Source organism: Capra hircus, chromosome 3 (genome assembly GCF_001704415.2).
Source record: "Capra hircus breed San Clemente chromosome 3, ASM170441v1, whole genome shotgun sequence".
Classification (NCBI taxonomy): Eukaryota; Metazoa; Chordata; class Mammalia; order Artiodactyla; family Bovidae; genus Capra; species Capra hircus.
In genome coordinates, this window is record NC_030810.1 from 16,698,064 (window position 1) to 16,724,190 (window position 26,127).

Genomic DNA, 26,127 nt, shown 5'->3' on the forward strand with positions numbered 1-26,127 from the left:
CTGAATGTTCAGGATGCGAAGAAATGAGATAGCTGATATCTCACATTCTTGATGCTCCAGAATCACCATATACTAGCTCTGAACCATCCAGCTGTGTTTTTATATGAGAAAGGGAAAAAGTATTCCTTCTTTATGCCACTGTATTTTGAGACCTCTTTATTTCAGGCCCAAAACTTGAGATAGGAATTGGGAAGACTTTTTAAAGTGTGCTTACATTGACTTTCCCCCCCAGAAATCCTGCCAGCTTCTTTTCCCAACTAGGTTTAAGATCCTTGAGAGCAAGACCTTATCTCACTACTTATTTAATGGTTGATTGCGAGTGTCCTGCCACTTTTCTAGCCAGTCACAGTGAATACAATCTACCTTTACGCACTTGCCTTACTCCTGTACCATGCTTAGTCTTCAGTCCTGGCCAACTTTTTGCCATCCCACAGACTATAATCCACCAGGCACCTCTGTCCATGGGGATTCTCCAGGCAAGAATACTGGAGTGAGTAGCTTATCCCTTCTCCAGGGGATCTACCCCACCCAGAAATTGAACTGGCGTCTCCCACGTTGCAGGCAGATTCTTCACCAGCTGAGCTACAAGGGAAGCCCTGCCTTACTTCCAGAGATGACCTATTGTCCAGATACTATGCAACACTGCACCAAAACCAAAGGAAAAAGAGAAAACTGTAGCCAGAATGTGCAGCATAACAATCACCGTGCTTTATGCAGTTTAAAAAGTCTCGTAGAATTTGTGTGATTTCTCAGAGTTGTATATTGTTTAAGTTAAAGATTCAATAAACAGTGAGCACCAATACAGCAAACTTTTATTATCTACATTTGGGGCTTGCATATGTTTCCTAAGTAAAGGGGTGGGGAGGGCCAAGGGAGATGGACAATGGTAACAACCACATATGTTGATGTTTTAAGTCATTCTTGAGATGATTCTTCTAAACCCTGGTCAACTCTCAGCTGCCAAACAAACCAGCTGCGATAGAATCCACGGAATCTGGGGGAAGTACCTTGGAATCTTCTGGAGCTTAAAAAATTCTAAGTCACAGCTCTTGATGATAAATGACAGGAAGGGTCAGAGTTGGAATAAGGGTTCAGGGTGAGCTCGGGAAAGGTGATTTACCAAAACTTAGAGGAAAATGAGGGCTGAGTGAGTGAGAGCAGTTAAAAAGTTGACGCAAATTGTTGGGAGGTTGGCTTCAGCTCATTCTGAGAGTTTCATATAATTTACAGGCTGCCCTTGTAATGCGGTGAGTTTGCTGGAAGTTTTTAAGGAGGAACTGGGTGATCATTTTCAAGGAGACCATCAAAGAGCTTGCCTCACTTGCTAATGATCAGGACATGTGATTTCCATAGCCACTTGTAATCATAAAATTCCACATCCCAGTAGAGTCCCTGGGATTGCAAAGAGTCAGACATGACTGAGCTACCCATCCTTTCACTTTCGCATGAATTACCTAGGGACCTTTAATTTTTTTGTTGAAGGATAGCTGATTTACAATATTGTGTGACTTCCTGGTATACAGCAAAATGATTCAGATGTGTGTGTGTGTACTCTTTTTTGGATTCTATTATAGGTCACTATAAGACATTGAGTAAAGTACCCTGTGCTATACAGTAGGACCTTGTTGTTTATTTCATACATAATAGTTTTACCTATTAATTCCAAACTCCTAATTTATCCCTCTCCCCTTCTGCTTTGGTAAACATAAATCTGTTTTCTATGTCTGTGAGTCTATTTCTGCTTGGTAAATTAGTTCATTTGTATCAATTTTTAGATTCCACATATAAGTGATATCATATGATATGTGTCTTTCTCTATCCAACTTATTTCACTTAGTATGATAACATCTAGGTCCATCTGTGATGCTGAAAATGACATTATTTCATGCTTTTTATGACTGAATAGTTTTCCATTGAGTATATATACCCCATCTTCTTTATCTGTTCATCTGTTGATGGACATTTAGTTTGCTTATCTTGACTAGAATAAGTGGTGCCGTAATGAACACTGGGGTACACATATAAGATTCTGGTTTTCTCCAGATATATGCTCTAGAGTGGGATTCCTGGATCATACCACAATTCTATTTTTAGTTTTTTAAGGGAACTCCATACTGTTTCCACAGTAACTGCACTGATTTACATTCCTGCCAACAGTGTAAGAGGGTTCAGGGACTCTTACTTTTGACCAAGGCCTTATGAAGATCATAAGAAACACCTTTGTGTGTCATTTGTATTCTTTTCTAAAATGTCTCTAAACCTCCCAGGGCCTTCATGAGCTAACACCCATCATCCACAGGTGCCTCACTGTAAAACATAAAGTCTTTTAAAGTTCATTTGTATTTAGATTGATGGATGATTGAAAATATCAGTGATGCTTCTTCCATCTCTCTTCCCTATACAATTTAGAAATGTCTCCCTTAAATTTATCAAGGTAAATACTCCACCAGCATTACAGAATCAACCATGATCCCCAAAAAGCAGAGCTGTACCCTGTGTTGCTTTGAGGCCAATCATAGCTATAACTGGCCTCAGTAGATCCCATGCACAATCTCATAAATTCGGGAAGAAATCCATAACATGGCTGAGACCACATATAGCAGGTAATCATAGTCTTTGCAGAATGAGCACGTCTCTTCAAGGGCTAACTGTGGTTAAGGTTTTCACCTGGAGCCTCCCTCACCCCGCCTCCATGCCCCAGGACCCTTTTCTCAAACAATTTAACTTAGACTTTGAATGCACTAAAATACCACAAAATGTAATAAGTAAGCATACTTAAGGTGGACCCCCGCTCTCAAAGGACAAAATACACTCCCTAGAGGGACAAAATACACAATATTCCCCTAGGACAAAATACACTGGCAGATGTCAACAGAAATGAACAAATGGCTTTATCAATATGAGGTCTAACTGCCCAAACCCATCAGCTTTTCTCCTCTACCTGGAGGCTGCATGGTTAATCTCCTCCCCACCTTGTCCAGTAAAGCCTGTCATTGAGTCATTAAATTCCTCCCATTCATGTCTCACTTCAGGAAAAGAACCAGAGAGTCTAGGTGGTTTTCTATAGCTGTACAGCCCTCACAGGTGGAACAAGGCAGGGAGCTGGTCACTGCATCCTTGATCACAGTCTCTCTCTTGTCACCAAATAGGTGCATTTTCTCCGGTGCCTCCACAATTGCTTAGTAAAGGAAGCTAACCCACTTCTGCCAAAGCTTGGGTGAAATGATGTGCAGTAAAGCCTTTAGATGCTGTTATAGCAGTTTAAATATCACACACTTCAATTCCTATTGATTTGACCTTACATGCCTGCATAAACTAAAGAATGCATACTAATAAGAAGAAAATCTGGCAAAGAATTGACCATCGATGTGTTAAGTTTACATAACATTGCATCAAAAGGGGAAAGGAAATATATAGATGTTAAGGAGAAACTCTCAGAAATCAGATCACCCAGTGGAGAGCTGGTCAGTGTCTTAAAGACAGATGGCAGGGTGGGGGCTCGGGAGGGGAGCAAAGGAGGTCTGGCTCATAGCAGTTGCTGATTTCTGTGGTGGAAATGCTGCCACCAGGGCTGATTTCAAGTTATTGTGACATCACTGAATGCAGAGAAGGGGGAAGTTGTGGACAAGGGGCTCCATGAGTAGGTATGAAGCAGCTCCAGCACACACCATAATGAGGTTTCCGCTACCTTATTGTTTATTTATTCTTTCTTATTTCAAGTGCCTACTATAAGCCAGGGTGTGCGTTTGTGCTAGGTCACTTCAGTTGTGTCCGACTCTTGGCGACCCTAGGGACTGTAGCCTGCCAAGTCGCTCTGTCCATGGGGATTCTCCAGGTGAGAATACTGGAGTGGGTTGTCACGCCCTTCTCCTGGGGATCTTCTGAACCCAGGGATCGAACGCATGTCTCCTGCAGCTCCTGCATTGCAGGCAGATTCTTTATACCACTGAGTTACTGGGGAAGTCCCACGATAAGCCAGTCATTGTGCTAGATACTTGGGGATAAATAGGAAGGAAAAGGAACCTTGGTCCTCATCCTCTTGGAACTCAGTCTAGTGGTGAGGTAGACATTCAATCATAAAATTATGAAAAGATGCAAAATTATAACTGTGATGAATGCTAAGGAGGGGCAGTATATGGTGCCTAGAGGTCACACAGCTGGAGTACAGACAGGGTCAGCTTACCTGGGGGAGTGAGCACTGGGTGGAAGCATCACCATGTAGAGTGATAGAGACCTGATCAAGCCAGAGGCTGAGGCATGTGCAAAGGGCCTGTGGTGAGAGGAAAGTTGCCTGTCACGATCACTTTTCTTTTGCATATGTCCTTACCTGTAAAGGCTTCAAAATCAGTCAGAAGCATCTTGGGTTGCTGCAAACATAATTAGGATTTTCATGTGAGGAATGCAAAGATAAACATTTAATGTTCTATTTTTCAATTTCTTAAAATAGGCTTCTGTGTTGAATCCCATGTCAGAAATTATAGTTTTGAAAGCCAAAGTTTTGAATTTGATTGAACTAGGTTTCATTGAGAGAGGCAAGGAATATCTCTTTAGACTCCAAAGGAAAAGGATGTCGAACTTAAGCCTTAGCTGCAAAATGGACAGAGGATAGAAGAGATCAAACACACCCTCCCCTGGGCCCTGGATGGGGAAATTGGATGAGATATCCTCCAGGAAGAAAACTGACAGCGTCCTGGGCAAAGGGAACGGCAAGGAGAGGAGGAGATAAGAGCACGCCTCTCTCCAACAGTAGGAGGCAATGTGGAAGGCATAGCAATGCTCAGAGACCACCATCTGGGGAGCCCCAGGGCTGGAGGGGTCTCCCCAGCTGAGGGGTCACGCAAGCAGTGCCATCACCACTCTCTGGAGAGGACCTTTGAGTGCCAGTTCCTGCAGATCACCCATGATGAACCAGAAAAGTGACACTCTCCCAGACCCAAAGTCGTGTTCAGTTTCATTGGAGATGCCCCATGCTCCACAACCCGGGTCATACACAAACTCCCAAACACAGGGCAGTGTTCCTGCTCCCAGCGAGGCTGGGGCAGGTGTCGAAGGCAGAGCCCATGGCAGCGCTGGGATGGGACCAGGAAATGACAAATCTGTCTCCAGTGCACTCCTTTGAGAAACACAGAGGTGGAGAGTGCCTGGAGGAGTGTGCAGGTTAAGGATGGAGGGATAGAGGCCACACCAGAGGACCTCGGAGACCCTGCTCAGGAATGTGTCTTTCAGTAAAGTAACAGGCCCCTGCAGGATTATAAACGTGAGAGAGCTGTGAGCTGTGGTGTGGAGAACTTAGAGGCGGAGCACTTTCTGTGAGGGCTGGGCGATAGCCAGGTGGCCTGCCAGCACCTCCTTGCTCTCACACTCCCCCTCAAATGTCCTGCCCAGCATTGCCCACATCCCTGCCAAGGCTCCCGAGTACCCTGAGTCCCCCGATTCTCCTGACCTCAGGCTGATCCCAGAGTCATAATTCTCTTCCCACACTAACACACGTTATTGGGGACAGTATGAGGAAATGGGCTTTGTCTACATGATGGCAAAAATTAAAATTTTAAAAATGTATAAAAGCAAAATTTCCATATTTTGGAAGTTTATCGAAATGTAAGTGTCCACTAGTAGGTCATGTCTTAAAGTATGGTACATGGTACATCTGTATATGAAATACAATGCAACAGTTAAAATGAGGTTGTACCATTTGTTGGCATGAAAAGATTCTCAAAAGAGACTGTGAGGTATAAATAGCAGATTACAAGATTATACATGTAATATGACTCATGTGCCTGTAAGTGTGTCTAGAGCAAAAATGTGGAGACTTAGTTCATGATGATGGTGGCTTTCTTTAGAAGGGAAATTAAGGGGAACTTTCTCTTTTTATGGGGTGAATTTATCAAATATTTGAATCATAATGTGCTGTTGCATTTGAAGACACAAAAATCAATTTAAAAAATTAAGGCAAATTGGATGAAAGGTAAGTTCTAACAAATGACTGAGAGACTGCTGAGGAGAGTGACCTCACCTGGGTTTACTCTTCCCTCTGACCCTGGACAAGTCTTGCCATCTCTCTGGGCCTCAGTCTCCTTATCTATAAAAGACTCAAGGCAAGTATGAGGCTCCTGGGAAAAGCTCAGACCTGCTTTCAAATCCTGACTCTTCCATTCACTAGAGGAGTAACTTTGGGTAAGTGGCCCTCTTTGAGCCTGTTTTCCCTGAATGTGAAATGAACCACCTCACGCCTCTCCAGGTGGCCATGAAAACAACCCAGCAGCCCTGCACCACCTTGGAGTCGGGTGGGCATCTACCCAAACCTGGTTCCCTCATCCCTGGCATCTTCAGAGCTTCTCTACCTCTGATTCAGTGATTCCATCCCTCCTAGTGGTCTTGCTTGAAAGCGTGACCTTAATCAAACCATCCCCCTGCTGCAAGAAAGCTTTAACTTATCACCATGCAGTCAAGCTACAAAAACTCTTTATGCTATTATGTGTCCAAATTCAGGAATTCAAGTAAAATATTAATTTCACCATTCTTTCCTTAAAACAATTTGCAACGTAAAACAGGATTTGAGAAGGGAAGAACTCTTATTTCATTAACTTAAAGTGGTGAACACTTACTCTATGAGATTACAGAGTTTATTATAATCCTAGAGTAATGAAGAGAGTGTGATATTGGTACAAAACTAGATAAACCAATGGAAAAGATTAGAGAGCCCAGAAATACACATGCCCACAAACATGTGCGTGGGCACGCATGCACGCACACACACACACACACACACGTGATTAATGACAATTACAGAGACAATCATAGTGAAGAGAATTAGAAAAGGAATAGCTTTTAAATAAATTAATTGGATATGCATGTGGAAAAAATCATCCTGATCCTTACATTATATTGTACACAAAATAAGAATTATAGGTGGATTGTGGATCTAAATACAAACAGCAACAATAGCACTTTTAGAAGATGATACAAGAAATCTGCATAATATCTGAGTGGAGAAAAGCTTAATAGGACATAAGAAGGGCTAAATAAAATAAAATATTTATAATTTGGCTACATTTGTTTAGGAACATATCTTCCTTGTTGAGGAGGAAGAAATTTTCCTCTATCCTTTGAGGCTTTTCTAGTTGACCTAAGAATTAAATTTACAAGAGACAGATGAGCAGGAGAAAATCAAACAAAAGTTTAATAACAGGTATACACAGGAAAGATCCAGAAAAACTGAGTAACTTGTCAAAATGTCCAAAATCTTCACTTTAAATACTAATTTCAGCTAAAGACAGAAGGGGATATCTGGGGTAGTGGTTTAGGATGTCCTGAGGGAAGAAGGCAATTAACAGGAAGATGGAAAAGTAAAAGTTTGGTAAATAAATGTTTGCTGAGCCATGCAGAGATGATGGGACACAGCAGACTCTGATCTCTGAAAATTTTCGCCACCACACCTAGCCCATATTCATTGCAGATATCTCTGGTTATAACTCTATTCCAGGGCAGGCCCTCTATATAAACTCTTTTAAGCAGTTATGGGGAAGGTGCAAGTTTCTCCCTGAGTTTTTTGGGCCTTGATTGTTTTTAGCTCAAAATAATCTGCATGCAGAAGAGACATTTTAGGGTGGTAAGTCTTGCTCCCCACATCCTCAAAGGACACCATCAGAAAAGCTGAAAGTACAAACAACAGGATGGGAGAAATTATTTGCAACAGTATCAGTGGCAAAATGGCTTCCATCCAGAACATCTACAAATTAATAAGAAAAAAACTAGAATCAACAAATGGCCCCCCAAAATTTGTCAGGTACATCCCAAAAGGGGGGAAATGAGAAATAACATGTGTAACAGTGCTGAACATCATTGATAATCAGGAAAATGCAAATTATTACAATAAGATGTCCCTACCAGCCCTGTGACTCAAAACTTTTACTCTGCCTACATATGTACCCAACAGAAAACATATATGGTTATTATATATATATATTATATATAATATTTATATATATATAAAATATAATATATATATATAATCAGTGTTCCTGGCAGCTTTACCTGTAATGGCCTACAACTGGGAACAACCTAAATTCAATCAGCAATAGAATGGATAAACACATTTGGGGTATATTCAAACAATAAAATATTACCCAGTACTGAAAAATGAAAAAACTTTCCACGACATACAAGATACATAATCTCACATAAACAATGTCAAGTGAAAGAAGCTATGACTCAAAGAAATCTTTCTTTTCTTCTATACTTTTAAGTTTTTTACTTAGGCAAAACTAAACAACAGGATTTAGAGACATGAGTTTAAGTGGTAAAGTTATAAAGAAACAAAGACGCAATTACCGTCCAAGTCAAGATACTGATACCTTTGGTGGAAGGAAAAGTAAAAATGTGCAAGTGTTCATTGCTCAGTCGTGTCTGGCTCTTTGAAAACCCATGGACTGTAGCCCGCCAGGCCCCTCTGTCCATGGAATTCTCCAGGCAAGAATACTGGAGTGGGCAGCCATTCCCTTCCCCAGGGGACCTTCCCGACCCAGGGGTGGAACCCAGGTCTCCTGCATCGCAGGCAGATTGACTACCACGTGAGAAGCAAGGAAGGAGTAGCAACTGGTGAGGGGAGGGGTTGGGCAGAGCAGGTGGCAAGGGACACGAGAGATGTTTTGTTTTCCTGATAAAGCCAGTAGTTACACAAGTGTTTGCTTTGTGATAAATCTCTGAATTCTGTACTCTCTTTTTTTTTGCTTGTGCATTATATTCTATATTAAATAATATTAAGTAACTGAAAAAGAGTAGCCTCAGACTTTCCACCAGCAAGTCTGGATGCAACAGAGTGATACCTTCAAAATGCTAAGAGATCAGATTGATTATATTCTTTGCAGCCAAAGATGGAGAAGCTCTATACCGTCAACAAAAACAAGACAGGGAGCTGACTGTGGCTCAGATCATGAACTCCTTATTGCCAAATTCAGCCTTAAATTGAACAAAGTAGGGAAAACCACTAGATGACTAGGGTATGTCCTAAATCAAATCCCGTATGATTATAAGTGGAAGTGAGAAATAGATTTAAGGGCCTAGATCTGATAGATAGAGTGCCTGATGAACTGTGGAATGAGGTTGGTGACATTGTACACGAGACAGGGATCAAGACCATCCCCATGGAAAAGAAATGCAAAAAAGCAAAATGGCTGTCTGGGGAGACCTTACAAATAGCTGTGAAAAGAAGAGAGGCGAAAAGCAAAGGAGAAAAGGAAAGATAGAAGCATCTGAATGCAGAGTTCCAAAGAATAGCAAGAAGAGATAAGAAAGCCTTCTTTAGCGATCAATGCAAAGAAATAGAGGAAAACAACAGAATGGGAAACACTAGAGATCTCTTCAAGAAAATTAGAGATATCAAGGGAACATTTCATGCAAAGATGGGCTCGATAAAGGACAGAAACAGTATGGACCTAACAGAAGCAGAAGATATTAAGAAGAGGTGGCAAGAATACACGGAAGAACTGTACAAAATAGATCTTCATGACCCAGATAATCATGATGATGTGATCACTAATCTAGAGCTAGACATCTTGGAAAGTGAAGTCAAGTGGGCCTTAGAAAGCCTCACTATGAACAAAGCTAGTGGAGGTGATGGAATTCCAATTGAGCTGTTTCAAATCCTGAAAGATGATGCTGTGAAAGGGCTGCACTCAATATGCCAGCACATTTGGAAAACTCAGCAGTGGCCACAGGACTGGAAAAGGTCAGTTTTCATTCCAATTCCAAAGAAAGGCAATGCCAAAGAATGCTCAAACTACCGCACAATTGCACTCATCTCACATGCTAGTAAAGTAATGCTCAAAATTCTCCCAGCCAGACTTCAGCAATACTTGAACCATGAACTCCCTGATGTTCAAGCTGGTTTTAGAAAAGGCAGAGAAACCAGAGATCAAATTTCCAACATCTGCTGGATCATAGAAAAAGCAAGAGAGTCCCAGAAAAACATTTATTTCTGCTTCATTGACTATGCCAAAGCCTTTGACTCTGTGGATCACAATAAACTGTGGAAAATTCTGAAAGAGATGGGAATACAAGACCACCTAACCTGCCTCTTGAGAAATCTGTATGCAGGTCAGGAAGCAACAGTTAGAACTGGACATGGAACAACAGACTGGTTCCAAACAGGAAAAGGAGTACGTCAAGGCTGTATATTGTCACCCTGCTTATTTAACTTCTATGCAGAGTACATCATGAGAAACGCTGGACTGGAAGAAACACAAGCTGGAATCAAGATTGCCGGGAGAAATATCAATAAGCTCAGATATGCAGATGACACCACCCTTATGGCAGAAAGTGAGGAGGAACTAAAAAGCCTCTTGATGAAAGTGAAAGAGGAGAGTGAAAAAGTTGGCTTAAAGCTCAACATTCAGAAAACGAAGATCATGGCATCTGGTCCCATCACTTCATGGGAAATAGATGGGGAAACAGTAGAAACAGTGTCAGACTTTATTTTGGGGGGCTTCAAAATCACTGCAGATGGTGACTGCAGCCATGAAATTAAAAGACGCTTACTCCTTGGAAGAAAAGTTATGACCAACCTAGATAGTATATTCAAAAGCAGAGACATTACTTTGCCGACTAAGGTCCATCTAGTCAAGGCTATGGTTATTCCTGTGGTCATGTATGGATGTGAGAGTTGGACTGTGAAGAAGGCTGAGCACCGAAGAATTGATGCGTTTCAACTGTGGTGTTGAAGAAGACTCTTGAGGGTCCCTTGGACTGCAAGGAGATCCAACCAGTCCATTCTGACGGAGATCAGTCCTGGGATTTCTTTGGAAGGAATGATGCTAAAGCTTAAGCTCCAGTACTTTGGCCACCTCGTGTGAAGAGTTGACTCATTGGAAAAGACTCTGATGCTGGGAGGGATTGAGGGCAAGAGGAGAAAGGGACGACCGAGGATGAGATGGCTGGATGGCATCACAGACTCGATGGACATGAGTCTGAGTGAACTCCGGGAGATGTTGATGAACAGGGAGTCTTGGCGTGCTGCGATTCATGGGGTCACAAAGAGTCGGACACGACTGAGCGACTGAACTGAACTGAACTGAACTGAATGCAGATTATTACATTATTACAATCAGACAAGTTATTTATCAAATGTATGGGTACTATAAAAATATTTTCACACATAAATGAACGAAAATGGCAAGTAGATGGGGAAACAATGGAAACAGTGATAGACTTTATTTTGGGGGGCTCCAAAATCACTGCAGATGGTGACTGCAGTCATGAAATTAAAAGATTCTTGTTCCTTAGAAGAAAAGCTATAACAAACTTAGACAGCATGTTAAAAGGCAGAGTCGTTACTTTGCCAACAAAGGTCCAACTAGTCAAAGGTATGGTTTTTCCAGTAGTCATGTACGGATGTGAGTTAGACCATTAAGAAAGCTGAGCACTAAAGAACTGATGCTTTTAAACTGTGGTGTTGGAGAAGACTCTTGAGAGTCCCTTGGACTGCAAGGATATCAAACCAGTGAATCCTAAAGGAAATCAGTCCTGAATATTCATTGGAAGGACTGATGCTGAAGCTGAAGCTCCAATACTTTGGCCACCTGATGTGAAGAACTGACTCATTGGAAAAGACTCTGATGCTGGGAAAGATTTGAGGCAGGAGGAGAAGGGGATGACAAAGGACAAGATGGTTGGATGGCATCACCAACTCAGTGGATATGAGTTTGAGCAAGCTCCAAGAGTTGGTGATGGACAGGGATGCCTGGCATGCTGCAATCCATGGGGTCACAAACAGTCAGGCATGACCGAGTGACTGAACTGAACTGAACTGATGAACAAAAATAAACTCACCTTCTACAACCCTGTCTAGGAAGTTTCTTGAAGAAATGCTTCAGCAAGGCAGGAGTAAAACAAGAAGAAATATTAGTTTCTAGAAATAGTGATATAACCCATAAATACAGAGAAGAGAAGTTCAGAATGATATCAGGACAAGCACTCTAGATTGGAGAAAGGGGACAGAGGTCCCAGAAGGGAATTTTCTAGAGAAATATTTTCCTTGATAGTATGTTTATTATTGTAAATAGTTTCAAAAGATAAAGTGAAAGGCAATTTTTAATATTTAAATTCAGGTGAGAAAATTAAAATTATAATACATCACTTAGCTGTTCTGGGAATAAGATCTTTGTCATAATAGTATAAAGCCTTGATATGTAAACAGTTTGTTGACCTTCAGTTACTAGAATCAACCTAGGGCTAAAGCATGGGTATTATAATTAAAGAACTTTCCATTGACATCAGTGCCTTTGACAATATAAACATTGAAGTATATCAATGATGGAACATGAGGTGTAAAAGAGGGAAAGGGGTTGGAGGGATGAGACCCTGATATCCTCATCAGACAAAGAAGAGAATCAAAAGGTGTGGCCTCTATTTGTTAGAATAGGAAATAAAGATGCGCCCCTTCATAATCTAGTTCTTGTCTACCGTCTTAATCTAGTCCTAAACTTTCTTGCAGTGTCTCCTGATTTCCTTCAGCACCTCAGTTATCTTCACCGTCTCTGCTCAAGTGTGAGTCATGGACAACTGGGACACTCTGTCTTCCTCTTTGTTCACTGAACAGTCTTCATTGCCTAGATCTCACTTCAAGGATCACTTCCTTAGGAAAGCCTTCCTTTGCTCTCCAGACTAGATCAGGTTTTCCTATTCAATATTCCTCTAGTTCACTGTACCTTCAAACGATGCAAAAAGTTGCAAAAGAAGGTGAAAACTCATTGCTCTGATCATAGGTACTCATGTTTGTATCAGTCACCCTTGACACAATAATGCTGCGTAACAACCATCACCAAATGTAAGTGGTATGCAACAATAAATACTTGTTCTCTAAAGTCTGTGGGTCTCTCAGGCAGTTCAGCTGATGTGTGGTGGGACTCACTCATGCATATATGGTCAGTGAAGATCAGATAGACAAGTGTGCTGATCTTGGCTGGACTCTTTGTCGAGTTTCGTGCCTTGGCTAGGACAGCCTTTCTCCAACAAGATAGCCCAGAATTATTCTTAGTGTCAGCTTTCCAAGAGAATGAGCAGATAGTCATAGGGCCTCTGGAGATCCGGGCTCAGGACCAGCACACTATCACTTTTGCTTCACTCTATAGGCTGAAGCAAATGCAAGGCTAACTAAGAAGTGGGAAATAGACTTCATATGTTTTGGGGAGGACTGCAAAGTCATATATAAGGGGTTAGATACAGAGAAGGGTGGGAATTGGGCCCTGGTTTTTTTCCTTAATTTTGTTAAAACGCACAGAACATAAAAATTACCATTTAACCATTTTAAAATATATAGTTCAGGGGTGTTAAAGTCTCATCAATGTATAACCACCATCACCATCCATCCCCCATGACTCCATTCATTTTATAAAACTAAAACTCTATACCTACTAAACAATAACTTCCCCTTCTCGCCTACCCCAGCCCCTGGCAACCACCACTATACTTTCTGTCTTTGTGATTCTGACTCCTCTAAGTATCTCATATAAATAGAATCATAAAGTGACCTTTTGGTATGTGACTGGCTATTTTACTTGCTTTAAAGTCCTCAAGATTCATCCATCTTGTGGCATATTGCAGAATTTCCTTCATTTTTAAAGCTTGGCAGTATTCCTTTCTATGTATGTACCACATTTTGTTTACCCATTCATCTGTCGGTGGACGAGGGTAGCTATTATGAATAATGCTGCTATGAACAAGGGTGTATAAATACCTCTCTGAGATCCTGCTTTCAGTTTTTGGTTTTTTTTTACCATATACCCAGAAATGGAATTGCTGGGTTGTATGGCATTTGGAAAATCCCATGGAAGGAGGAGCCTGATAGGCTGCAGTCCATGGGGTCGCTAAGAGTCGGACACAACTGAGCGACTTCACTTTCACTTTTCACTTTCAAGCATTGGAAAAGGAAATGGCAACCCACTCCAGTGTTCTTGCCTGGAGAATCCCAGGGATTGGGGAGCCTGGTGGGCTGCCGTCTGTGGGGTCGCACAGAGTCGGACACGACTGAAGCGACTTAGCAGCAGCAGCAGCAGCATGGCATTTCTAGTTTTAATTTCTTCCACAACAGCTGTACCATTTCACATTCAGAGCTGGGCCCATTTTTGCAATCAATCTACCACAGGACAATTTATTTAATTAATGTCTGTCTCACCCAGGAGACTAGAAAGCACGATAAAGGCAGGAATTCTGTTTTGTTTGTTCACTATTTTATCCTCAATGCCTAGCACATGTGCTTGGCATGTAATAGTTACTTAATAACCATTCTAAATCTGGGTCTGATCATTTTAATATCTGAGCTTCTGTGTTTCTATTTTGTTGTTGGTTTTTTCCTGATGAATGTCAGTCATGATATTACTAAGTTTACTCTGATGCCTAGTCTCCTTTGATGTCGAATGTTGCATTCTAAAAATTGTTTGTAAGTATAATATAAGGTTTCGGATGATGATAACTTCCACTAAGAAGGTTTATGCTTGCTTTCGCCAGGTGCAGGGGCGAAGGAGGAGGGGTACCTGGAATCCAGGACCACCTTAACCCACTTGCAGGAGCTGAGATTGTTGGGGCCTTAGAGAGGGGCTACAGAGCCCAGGCAAGAGCTGGTTTAGCTCTCAGATACAACAGACTAATTTTCATGTCTCTAGTTTTTCTTTCTGTCTTCAGCAAGAGGATTGACCCTCTATTACCAGAGGTGAACACTCTCCCTCAATAAATATTTATTCAATGAGACACTGAATAAATTTAATGGTCTTCATTCTTGGCCTTTTTGCAATATTTAAATGTGATGGGAGGAATGAAAACGCTGCAGTTTTCAAAGGTGCCTGCAGCTGTTTCTGCATTCTAGTGGTGGCAGCAAAATTCATCTTTGGGAAAAGACTGTTCTTTTGTTTGGGAAAATGTTTTCATAAGCCTCTTGAGTATGCAAAGGTGAGGCCCAGAAATTAACCTGGAAGGAAAGGTCAAGACAAGGAAGAGATAACTGCACTGCCAGCAAACGAAAAATATTCCTGGATGCAGAATTTATAATGATGCAAACTAAATATTTCCTTTCTTGGGTGCGAATAAATGGGGATTTGGGGTCCCGGAACTTGGAGAAGGAGGGTTCTGGGTTTAACAGACTCTGCAGTAGGAATGGCTTAGCAGGTAAAGAATCTGCCTGCAATGCAGGAGACACCGGAGCCTCACATTAGGTCCCTGGGTCCAGACCATACCCTGATCCCCTGGAGGAAGAAATGGCAGCCCACGCCAGTATCCTTGCCTGGAAAATTCCATGGATGGAGGACTGAGCACAAGGCACAAAGGAAGAGCTTTAGACGCCTCAGTGAGGGCACAGCCAGTCCTGAGCTATAATGCCTCGCTGTTACATCCATAGCCTTGCTTCTTTGTTATTTCTGCAGCCTCCTGTCGGCAACCCTGAGGGAACTGACTGGTCCACAACTGAGACAGCCTCGGGTGTAGCAGCATCTCAGTAGGGGAATGTACCCCCACATTCCACAAGCCCAGAACAGCAGTTCAGAGCTGGCAGCTGCAAATGGCGCCTAAGTTACAAGCCTCGGTCATCAACAATTCTGGTCACTACTGACCCCACCGTGCAGTATCCAATTGCTCTCCTAATCCTGGTCATTTTACTCCTTAAATAGCTCTTAAATCTTTTGCTCCTTTCCAGCCCATGGCTCCTGCCCTTCAGGCCTCACCAATCTAACCTAGACAATTGCAGTAGCCTTAAGCTAGCCTCCAGGTCTTTCTGCCCTTGTTCATCATCACAGCTACCAAGGTGATTTTTCCAAAGACCAGATCTAGTTGCAAACTCTCTTATGCAGAATGCTTTGCTATAGGGTCAGGTTTCAGTTCCAAAATCAGGCAGACAAAGCTCTCCACCACTCAGGCCCAGCATATGTGCCAATCACGTCTATTGGGCTTCCCTCCACCTCTGTGTCACACGGTGACGCGGTGTGGTGAGAAGAGTACAGACTCAGAGCCAGCCTTCCAGGGTTTGAATCCCAGCTCTGCTGCCAATAAACACTGATCCTGGGTAAGTGACTCGGTCTCACCTGTACCTAAGGCTGTTGCGGGGATGAAGTGAGCCAATAAACCTAAAATCTAACAACAGTGTGAGGATGGGGCTACGTAAGTCATAAGTGTGAACTGGTGTTTTCATCATTACAGTTATTCCCAAACTCTCCAGCTCATGGTTGCTCTATGTTTTTCCCTGCCGGCTGCCCCACCCCAATGTCCTTTCTGTTTCATGTTCCTGACAAATTCCTATCCAGCCATGGATGTGGAGAAAAGGAAATTCTCATGCACATTTTTTGGGGAATGTAAACTAATGCCTTCACTATAGAGAACAGTATGGAAATTCCTTTAAAAAATTACTCTATGATCCAATTGTCTCGATTCTGGGAATTTATCCAGACTATGACAACACTGATTTGAAAAACAAATATATATGCCCCTAGCCATAAAAACTTTTTTTCGCTCTCCTCTTTCATTTCATCAAGAGGCTTTTTAGCTCCTCTTCACTTTCTGCCATAAGGGTGGTGTCATCTGCATATCTAAGGTTATTGATATTTCTCCCGGCACTCTTGATTCCAGCTTGTGTTTCTTCCAGTCCAGCGTTTCTCATGATGTACTCTGCATAGAAGTTAAATAAGCAGGGTGACAATATACAGCCTTGACGTACTCCTTTTCCTATTTGGAACCAGTCTGTTGTTCCATGTCCAATTCTAACTGTTGCTTCCTGACCTGCATACAGATTTATCAAAAGGCAGGTCAGGTAGTCTTGTATTCCCATCTCTTTCAGAATTTTCCACAGTTTATTGTGATCCACACAGTCAAAGGCTTTGGCATAGTCAATAAAACAGAAGTAGATGTTTTTCTGGAACTCTCTTGCTTTTTCCATGATCCAGCGGATGTTGGCAATTTGATCTCTGGTTTCTCTGCCTTTTCTAAAACCAGCTTGAACATCAGGGAGTTCACGGTTCACGTATTGCTGAAGTCTGGCTGGGAGAATTTTGAGCATTACTTTACTAGCATGTGAGATGAGTGCAATTGTGCGGTAGTTTGAGCATTCTTTTGCATTGCCTTTCTTTGGGATTGGAATGAAAACTGACTTTTTCCAGTCCTGTGGCCACTGCTGAGTTTTCCAAATGTGCTGGCATATTGAGTGCAGCCCTTTCACAGCATCATCTTTCAGGATTTGAAACAGCTCAATTGGAATTCCATCACCTCCACTAGCTTTGTTCATAGTGAGGCTTTCTAAGGCCCACTTGACTTCACATTCCAAGATGTCTGGCTCTAGATTAGTGATCACATCATCATGATTATCTGGGTTGTGAAGATCTTTTTTGTACGGTTCTTCCGTGTATTCTTGCCACCTCTCCTTAATATCTTCTGCTTCTGTTAGGTCCATATCATTTCTGTCCTTTATCGAGCCCATCTTTGCATGAAATGTTCCTTTAGTATCTCTAATTTTCTTGAAGAGATCTCTAGTGTTTCCCATTCTGTTGTTTTCCTCTATTTCTTTGCATTGATCGCTAAAGAAGGCTTTCTTGTCTCTTCTTGCTGTTCTTTGGAACTCTGCATTCAGATGCTTCTATCTTTCCTTTTCTCCTTTGCTTTTCGCCTCTCTTCTTTTCACAGCTATTTGTAAGGTCTCCCCAGACAGCCATTTTGCTTTTTTGTATTTCTTTTCCATGGGGATGGTCTTGATCCCTGGCTCGTGTACAATGTCACCAACCTCATTCCATAGTTCATCAGGCACTCTATCTATCAGATCTAGGCTCTTAAATCTATTTCTCACCTCCACTGTATAATCATAAGGGATTTGATTTAGGTCATACCTGAATGGTCTAGTGGTTTTCCCTACTTTCTTCAATTTAAATCTGAATTTGGTAATAAGGAGTTCATGATCTGAGCCACAGTCAGCTCCTGGTCTTGTTTTTGTTGACTGTATAGAGCTTCTCCATCTTTGGCTGCAAAGAATATAATCAATCTGATTTGGGTGTTGACCATCTGGTGATGTCCATGTGTAGGGTCTTCTCTTGTGTTGTTGGAAGAGGGTGTTTGCCATGACCAGTGCATTTTCTTGGCAAAACTCAATTAGTCTTTACCCTGCTTCATTCCGCATTCCGAGGCCAAATTTGTCTGTTACTCCAGGTGTTTCTTGACTTCCTACTTTTGCTTTCCAGTCCCCTATAATGAAAAGGACATCTTTTGGGGGTGTTAGTTCTTAAAGGTCTTGTAGGTCTTCATAGAACTGTTCAACTTCAGCTTCTTCAGCGTTACTGGTTGGGGCATAGACTTGGCTAACTGTGATATTGAATGGTTTGCCTTGGAGACGAACAGAGATCATTCTGTTGTTTTTGAGATTGCATCCAAGGACTCTTGTTGACCATGATGGCTACTCCATTTCTTCTGAGGGATTCCTGCCTGCAGTAGTAGATATAACGGTCATCTGAGTTAAATTCACACATTCCAGTCCATTTTAGTTCGCTGATTCCTAGAATGTCAATGTTCACCCTTGCCATCTCTTGTTTGACCACTTCCAATTTGCCTTGATTCATGGACCTGACATTCCAGGTTCCTATGCAATATTGCTCTTTACAGCATCGGATCTTGCTTCTCTCACCAGTCACATCCACAGCTGGGTATTGTGTTTTCTTTGGCTCCATCCCTTCATTCTTTCTGGAGTTATTTCTCCACTGATCTCCAGTAGCATATTGGGCACCTAATGACCTGGGGAGTTCCTCTTTTGGTATCCTATCATTTTGCCTCTTCATACTGTTCATGGGGTTCTCAAGGCAAGAATACTGAAGTGGCTTGCCATTCCCTTCTCCAGTGGACCACGCTCTGTCAGACCTCTCCACCATGACCCGCCCATCTTGGGTTGCCCCGTAGGCATGGCTTGGAATCAAGATTGCCAAGAGAAATATCAATAACCTCAGATATGCAGATGACACCACCCTAATGGCAGAAAGTGAAGAGGAGCTAAAACGCCTCTTGATGAAAGTGAAAGAGGAGAGTGAAAAAGTTGGCTTAAAGCTCAACATTCAGAAAATGAAGATCATGGAATCTGGTCCCATCACTTCATGGGAAATAGATAGGGAAACAGTGGAAACAGTGTCAGACTTTATTTTTGGGGGCTCCCAAATCACTGTAGATGGTGATTGCAGCCATGAAATTAAAAGACGCTTACTCCTTGGGAGAAAAGTTATGACCAACCTAGACAGCATATTCAAAAGCAGACATTACTTTGCCGACTAAGGTCCGTCTAGTCAAGGCTATGGTTTTTCCTGTGGTCGTGTATGGATGTGAGAGTTGGACTGTGAAGAAGGCTGAGCACTGAAGAATTGATGCTTTTGAACTGTGGTGTTGGAGAAGACTCTTGAGAGTCCCTTGGACTGCAAGGAGATCCAACCAGTCCATTCTGAAGGAGATCAATCCTGGGATTTCTTTGGAAGGAATGATACTAAAGCTGAAGCTCCAGTACTTTGGCCACCTCATGTGAAGAGTTGACTCATTGGAAAAGACTCTGATGCTGGGAGGGACTGAGGGCAGGAGGAGAAGGGAACAACAGAGGATGAGATGGCTGGATGGCATTACGGACTCAATGGACGTGAGTCTGAGTGAACTCCGGGAGATGGTGATGGACAGGGAGGCCTGGCATGCTGCGATTCATAGGGTTGCAAAGGGTCGGACACAACTGAGTGACTGAACTGAACTGAGCCATAAAAAAGGCTGAGCACTGAAGAATTGATGCTTTCGAATCATGGTGCGGGAAAAGTCTCTTGAGAATCCCTTGTACAGCAAGGAGATCAAACCAGTCCATCTCGAAGGAAATCAGTCCTGAATGTTCACTGGAAGGACTGATGCTGAAGCTGAAGCTTCAATACTTTGGCTACCTGATGCAAAGAGCTGACTCGTTGAAAAAGACCCTGATGCTGGGACAGAGTGAAGGCAAAAGCAGAAGGGGGCGGCAGAGGATGAGATGGTTTGATGGCATCACCGACTCAATGGACATGAATCTGAGCAATCTCTGGGAGATATTGGTGGACAGAGGAGCCTGGCATGCTGCAGTCCATGGGACCACAACTTGGCAACTGAACAGCAACAACAAGGACAAATGAAAACATTGACTTGAAAAAATACGTGTCCCCTTAGGTTCCTTGAGACATTGTTTACAATAGCCAAGACACGAACGCAGCCTAAGTGACCGTAAAGAAATGAGTGAGCAAATGTGATGTGGCCTATGAGTGCACTGGTATTCACGCCTCACTTGAAATCACAGTTCTCTGCTCACATGTCTCTCTCTCAGGTTATAGGCTATAAGTGAAGAGCCTTCTCCCATCTTGTCCTCTCTGTTTCCCTAATGCGTGGCACACAGTAGATGTGCAATAAACATTTCTCAAGTTACTGTCCATCTCCCATCCAAAATTGTAGGATGCTCAACATAGGACCATGTCTCAATTATCTTTATGTTCCTCAGCTCTTTACCCAGCATTGGATATCATCTTCCATTCCCATCAACACTTTTCAGCTGACCCTGTGAGAGCCCCAGATCTCCAGCCAGTCTCTGAATAATTCTGAACTTGGACATTGATTCTTGCCTGGTGAAAGTGAAAGTGAAAGTGAATGTCACTCAGTCGTGTCCAGCTCTTTGCAACCCCATGGACTATACAGTCCTTGGAATTCTTCAGGCCAGAATATTGGAAGTGGTAGCTTTTCCCTTCTCCACAGGATCTTCCCAACCCAGGGATCAAACCCAGGTCTCCCACACTGCAGGCAGATTCTTTACCAGCTGAGCCACAAGGGAAGCCCTCTTGTCTGGTCACTGCTTGACCTGTCATCCACTCTTGCTATGGAAAAGCCTTCTTATCCTTTGCTGATAGCTTGCAGCCACAGCCAGAGAACTCAGAGAGTGTTTTGAGGATTGGCAGGAGAGGAAAATGGGCAGCTTTTGTTGTGACCCCAGTTTCCACAGAATATCAACATATATATGATTTATTCATACTGGGTCTGGGTTAGCAGGAGTCTAGAGAATTCAGTGGGGGTATGGAAACAGAGCCAAATGGTCATTGTCCACAGAACACTTCATTTCAAAGGAAAACATCCACTTTAATAGAAGATAAAACAAAGCAGCTGGCCAACTTTATAAAGTTGAATGTTTCTTATTTCATTATACATTTGAGTTAAAATACTGTGCATGATCTCAAAAGGATGGTCAAGGATATCTGTTCCCAACACATCTTCTCGGTCCTATTGGAAATGAAGAAAGAGATAAGTTCAGTAGACGCTGAAAATAATAACTGCTTTGTCCTGCCAAATGGCCTGACAGTAACGTAAATCAACCCCATCCCTGAGCTTGTGGAATGCACACAAGCCCACCCAATCCCAGAAGATAGCTTATTGTTGGTGAGTGGAATCCATCTGTATATTCTAACATGTAAGATTCAGAGGACAGATTACCTTGGGTTTTTTGCCCCTTTTTCCAGTTTTTACTCTATTATTTTAAATTGAGATAACATTGGTTTATAAGATTCCATAAATTTCATATGTATATTTCTATTTCTGTATACCCTGCAGTGCGCTGACCACTGAAAAGTTAGTTTCCATCCTTCATCATAGAGTTGATCCCCTTTATCCATTTTACCCTCCACCTCTGCCCCTTCCCCTCTGATAACCACTACTCTGCTCTCTGTATTTACCTGGATTGGCTTGTTCATTTATTGTTTGTTTTTTATATTCCATTTATTAGTGAAATCATATAGTATTTGTCTCTTTTCGACTTATTTCACTTAGCATAATATCCTCAACGCCCATTTATGATGTCACAAATGACACGGTTTCATCTTTTTATAGCTGAGTAGTATTCCACTGTATACACATGCCACATCTATTCATTTCTTTGTAGGCACTTAGGTTGCTTCCATATGTTGGCTATTGTAAACAAGCCTCAGTGAACCTAGGAGTACATAAATCTCTTCAAATCAGTGTTGTCATAGTCTGGGAAAATTCCCCAGAGCAGGACAGCTGGATCATATACTAGTTCTATTAGTTTTTTTAAGGAATTTCCATAGTGTTCTCCATCGTGGCGGCACCAATTTGCATTCCCACCAACTGTGCATGAGAATTCTCTTTCCTCCACATCCTCTCCAACACTTGTTATTTCTTGCTCTTTTGATGACAGCCATTCTAACGGGCTTGAGGTGATATTTCATCGTGGTTTTGATCTGCATTTCCCTAATAACTAGTGATGTAAAACATATTTTCATGTGCTTGTTAGCCATCTGTATGTCTTCTTTGGAAGAGTGTATATTCAGCTCCTCTGCCTATGTTGTCATTATAAATGGGATTGTTTTCTTAATTTTTCTTTCTGCTAGCTCATTGTTAGCCTATAGAAACACAATAGGTTTTTACATGTTGCTCTTGTACTTTGCAAATTTACTATTTCTTTTATTATTTCTAATAGTTTTTTTGTGGACTTGAGAGTTTTCTGGCCTTCGCTAATGGCTCAGATGGTAAAAATCTGCCTGCAATGCACAAGACACAGTTTTGATCCCTGGGTCAGGAAGACCCCCTGGAGAAGGGAATGTATCCCACTCCAGTATTCTTTTTTTAAATTAGTTTATTTATTTTAATTGGAGGCTAATTGCTTTACAATACTGTAGCAGTTTTCACCGTACATTGACATGAATCAGCTACGGGTGTACACGTGTCCCCCATCCTGAACCCCCCTCCCACCTCCTTCCCCACCCCATCCCTCTGGATGGTCCCAGTGCACCAGCTTCGAGAGCCCTGTTTCATGCATTGACCTTTGACTGCTCATCTGTTTCACATATGGTAACATACATGTTTCAGTGCTATTCTCTCAAATCATCACACCCTCACCTTCTCCCACAGAGTCCAAAAGTCTGTTCTTTACATCTGTGTCTCTTTTTGCTATCTCGCATATAGGTTGTCTTTACCATCTTTCTAAATTCCATATATATGCATTAATATACTGTACTGGTGCTTTTCTTTCTGACTAGCTTCTCTCTGTCTATTCTTGCCTGGAGACTCCATGGACAGAGGAGCCTGGTGGGCTACAGTCCACAAGGTTGCAGAGATCTGGACACAACTGAGTGACTAACACTTTCACTACTAGAGTTTCCCACATATAAAATCAATGCCATCCACAAATGGTGACAGTTTTATTTCTTCTTTACCAGTCTGGATGCCTTTTATTTCTTTTTCTTGCCCAGTTGCTCTGGCTAGGACTACCGTGACTCTTCTTAAAACCAATAGCTCTTAATATTTCAAATGTCTCTTGCCTGAATAAAAACTGGATTACAGAGAATCCCAGTGTTTTAAAGAGTCGTTTGTTGAACAGTAGCCAACACCAACAGAGAGGAGAACTTGCTGCTCACAAGAGCTTAAAGGACTTAACAATTTTAAGCGGTCCCTCCATTCCTGGGTCTTGTCTGCTGTTGTGGACACTCTTGCCTGGGCACCAGCCCCAAGGTAGCACTTAGTAAACCAAATCACAAGACCCCAGAATGTGGTGCAGAATATCAATCTGTTTCCCGAGGGGACTGTTCTTCCTAGCCATTGGCCATGACTACCCAGAGGTTCTGAAATGCAGGCCTCATGGAAAGAAGTTGACTCAAGTAAAGGTAGTTCAGTCCAAATTGAGGAGATAATTTAGGATCCCCTCACACTTTGGCAGCACAGTCTTTGGCGCCTCCGAGTAAGTCTCTCCATATTTCTTATCTCTAAGCCTGGCCACTCCATGATATCTCCGCTCCCTTTAGCTTAGACTCTTCCCAAGATGCACACACGTGAAACAAGGAGGTCCAGGAGGAGAACCCGGGTGTCTGGGGACAGGGTGGGAAGGGCACTTTTCTCTCGTAAACCTTTTATTTAACTTCTGGAACTTCGTGCCATGTGAATATATAACACACTCAAAGAAAAAAAATATAGTTATAAAAAGAATACCCACACCCTTGGCCTTGGGAGCAGTTCTCAGAAAGGCACAAGCCCCAGCCAGGTGCTGCATTTCCCAGCATTTCCCAGAGTCCAGGAGAGAGGCACGCTGGCCGTCTCAGGATGGCCACTCGCTGGGGTCATCCTTGTGACCACGCACCCACCATGCAGAGTCCTGTTGGAGTAGGACGCTGGCCCTGGGAGTGTCCTTGGGACAACTTTGGGGCACCTCAATCCAGCCTCCCAGCACTTTCCAGCACATCAACATTTTCTTCTTTAAAATAAGAAAAGAAAAATAAAGAATTTTTATTCAATAAGACTTCTCTGATTGCACAGTGGATAAGACTCTGCCTGCCAATGCAGGGGAATGTGGGTTCAATTCCTAGTTCAGGAAGATCCCGCGTGCTGAGAAACAGCTAAGCTCGTGCACCACAGCTACTAAAGCCTGAGTGCCTGGAGCCTGTGCTCCGCAACAGGAGAGGCCGCCGCAGAGAAACCCACTGAAGGCTCAGTGCAGCCGAAACTGAGTAAATGAATAATGAAAATAGTAAATCAATGAAAAGAATTTGTTATTAAAAAAATAAGGGTTGGGGAGGATGGGTATGAAGAAATTGGGATCTTTGTTGTAGACTTTTGGTGGGAATGTAAAACGGTAGAGCCACTATGGAAAATGGTATGGAGCATCCTCAAAATATTAAAAATAGATCTACCAGATAACCCAGCAATCCCTCTTCTGGGATTGAACTGAAATAAGGATCTTGAAGAGGTGTCTGAACTCCTGCATATATTGCAGCCTTATTCACAACAGCCAATAAATGGAAATAACTCAAATAGGCAACAGCAGATGAATGGATATGAAAACTGTGGAATATTCATACAATGGAATATTATTCATACAATGGAATATTAAAAACAGAAGGAGCCCTGGTGTGATTCCGTCCTGCGCGGCTGCTGGTTCGAATAGTAGTCGTTTAATTCCGTCTGGCTTCTCTCCCACATAAGTGCGTGCCGCCAACCCATGGAGGATTCAGTGGACATGGACATGAGCCCCTTGAGGCCCCAGAACCATCTTTTCAGTTGTGAACTAAAGGCTCACAGAGATTATCACTTCAAGGTGGATAATGATGAAAATGAGCACCAGTTATCTTTAAGAACGGTCAGTTTAGGGGCTGGAGCAGAGGATGAGTTACACATGGTTGAAGCAGAGGCAATGAATTTTGAAGGCAGTCCAATTAAAGTGACACTGGCGACTTTGAAAATGTCTGTACAGCCAACAGTTTCTCTTGGGGGCTTTGAAATTACACCACCTGTAGTCTTATGGTTGAAGTGAGGTTCAGGGCCTGTGCACATCAGTGGACAGCACTTAGTAGCCGTGGAGGAAGATACAGAGTCAGAAGAAGAAGAGGAAGAGGAGGTGAAACTCCTAAGTATATCTGGAAAGCGTTCTGCCCCTGGCAGTGGTAGCAAGGTTCCCCAGAAAAAAGTAAAGCTTGCTGCTGATGAAGATGAAGATGACGATAACGATGACAATGAGGAAGGTGAAGAAAAAGCTCCCGTAAAGAAATCTGTACGAGATACTCCAGCCAAAAATGCACAAAAACCGAACCAAAATGGAAAAGACTCAAAACTGTCAACACCAAGATCAAAAGGTCAAGAATCCTTCAAAAAACAGGAAAAAAGCACCTAAGACACCGAAAGGACCTAGCTCTGTAGAAGACATTAAAGTGAAAATGCAAGCAAGTATAGAAAAAGGTGGTTCCCTTCCCAAAGTGGAAGCCAAGTTTATCCACTATGTGAGGAATGGTTTCCGGATGACCGACCAGGAGGCTATTCAAGATGTCTGGCAGTGGAGAAAGTCTCTTTAAGAAAATAGTTTAAACAGTGTGTTAAAATTTTTCCTTCTTATTTGATTTCTGTAACAGTTGATATTTGGCTGTCCTTTTTATAATGCAGAGTGAGAACTTTCCCTACCGCGTCTGATAAATGTTGTCCACATTCCACTGCCAAGAATGTGTTGTCCAAAATGCCTGTTTAGTTTTCAAAGATGGAACCCCACCCTTTGCTTGGTTTTAAGTATGTATGGAATGTTATGATAGGAATAGTAGTAGTGGTGGTCAGACGGATGGAAATGGTGGGGAGACAAAAATACACATG

General features: G+C 42.4%; 1 pseudogene; it reads left to right on the plus strand.

Moving 5' to 3' along the window:
• LOC102181183 lies at positions 24,901–25,846 on the plus strand (annotated as a pseudogene).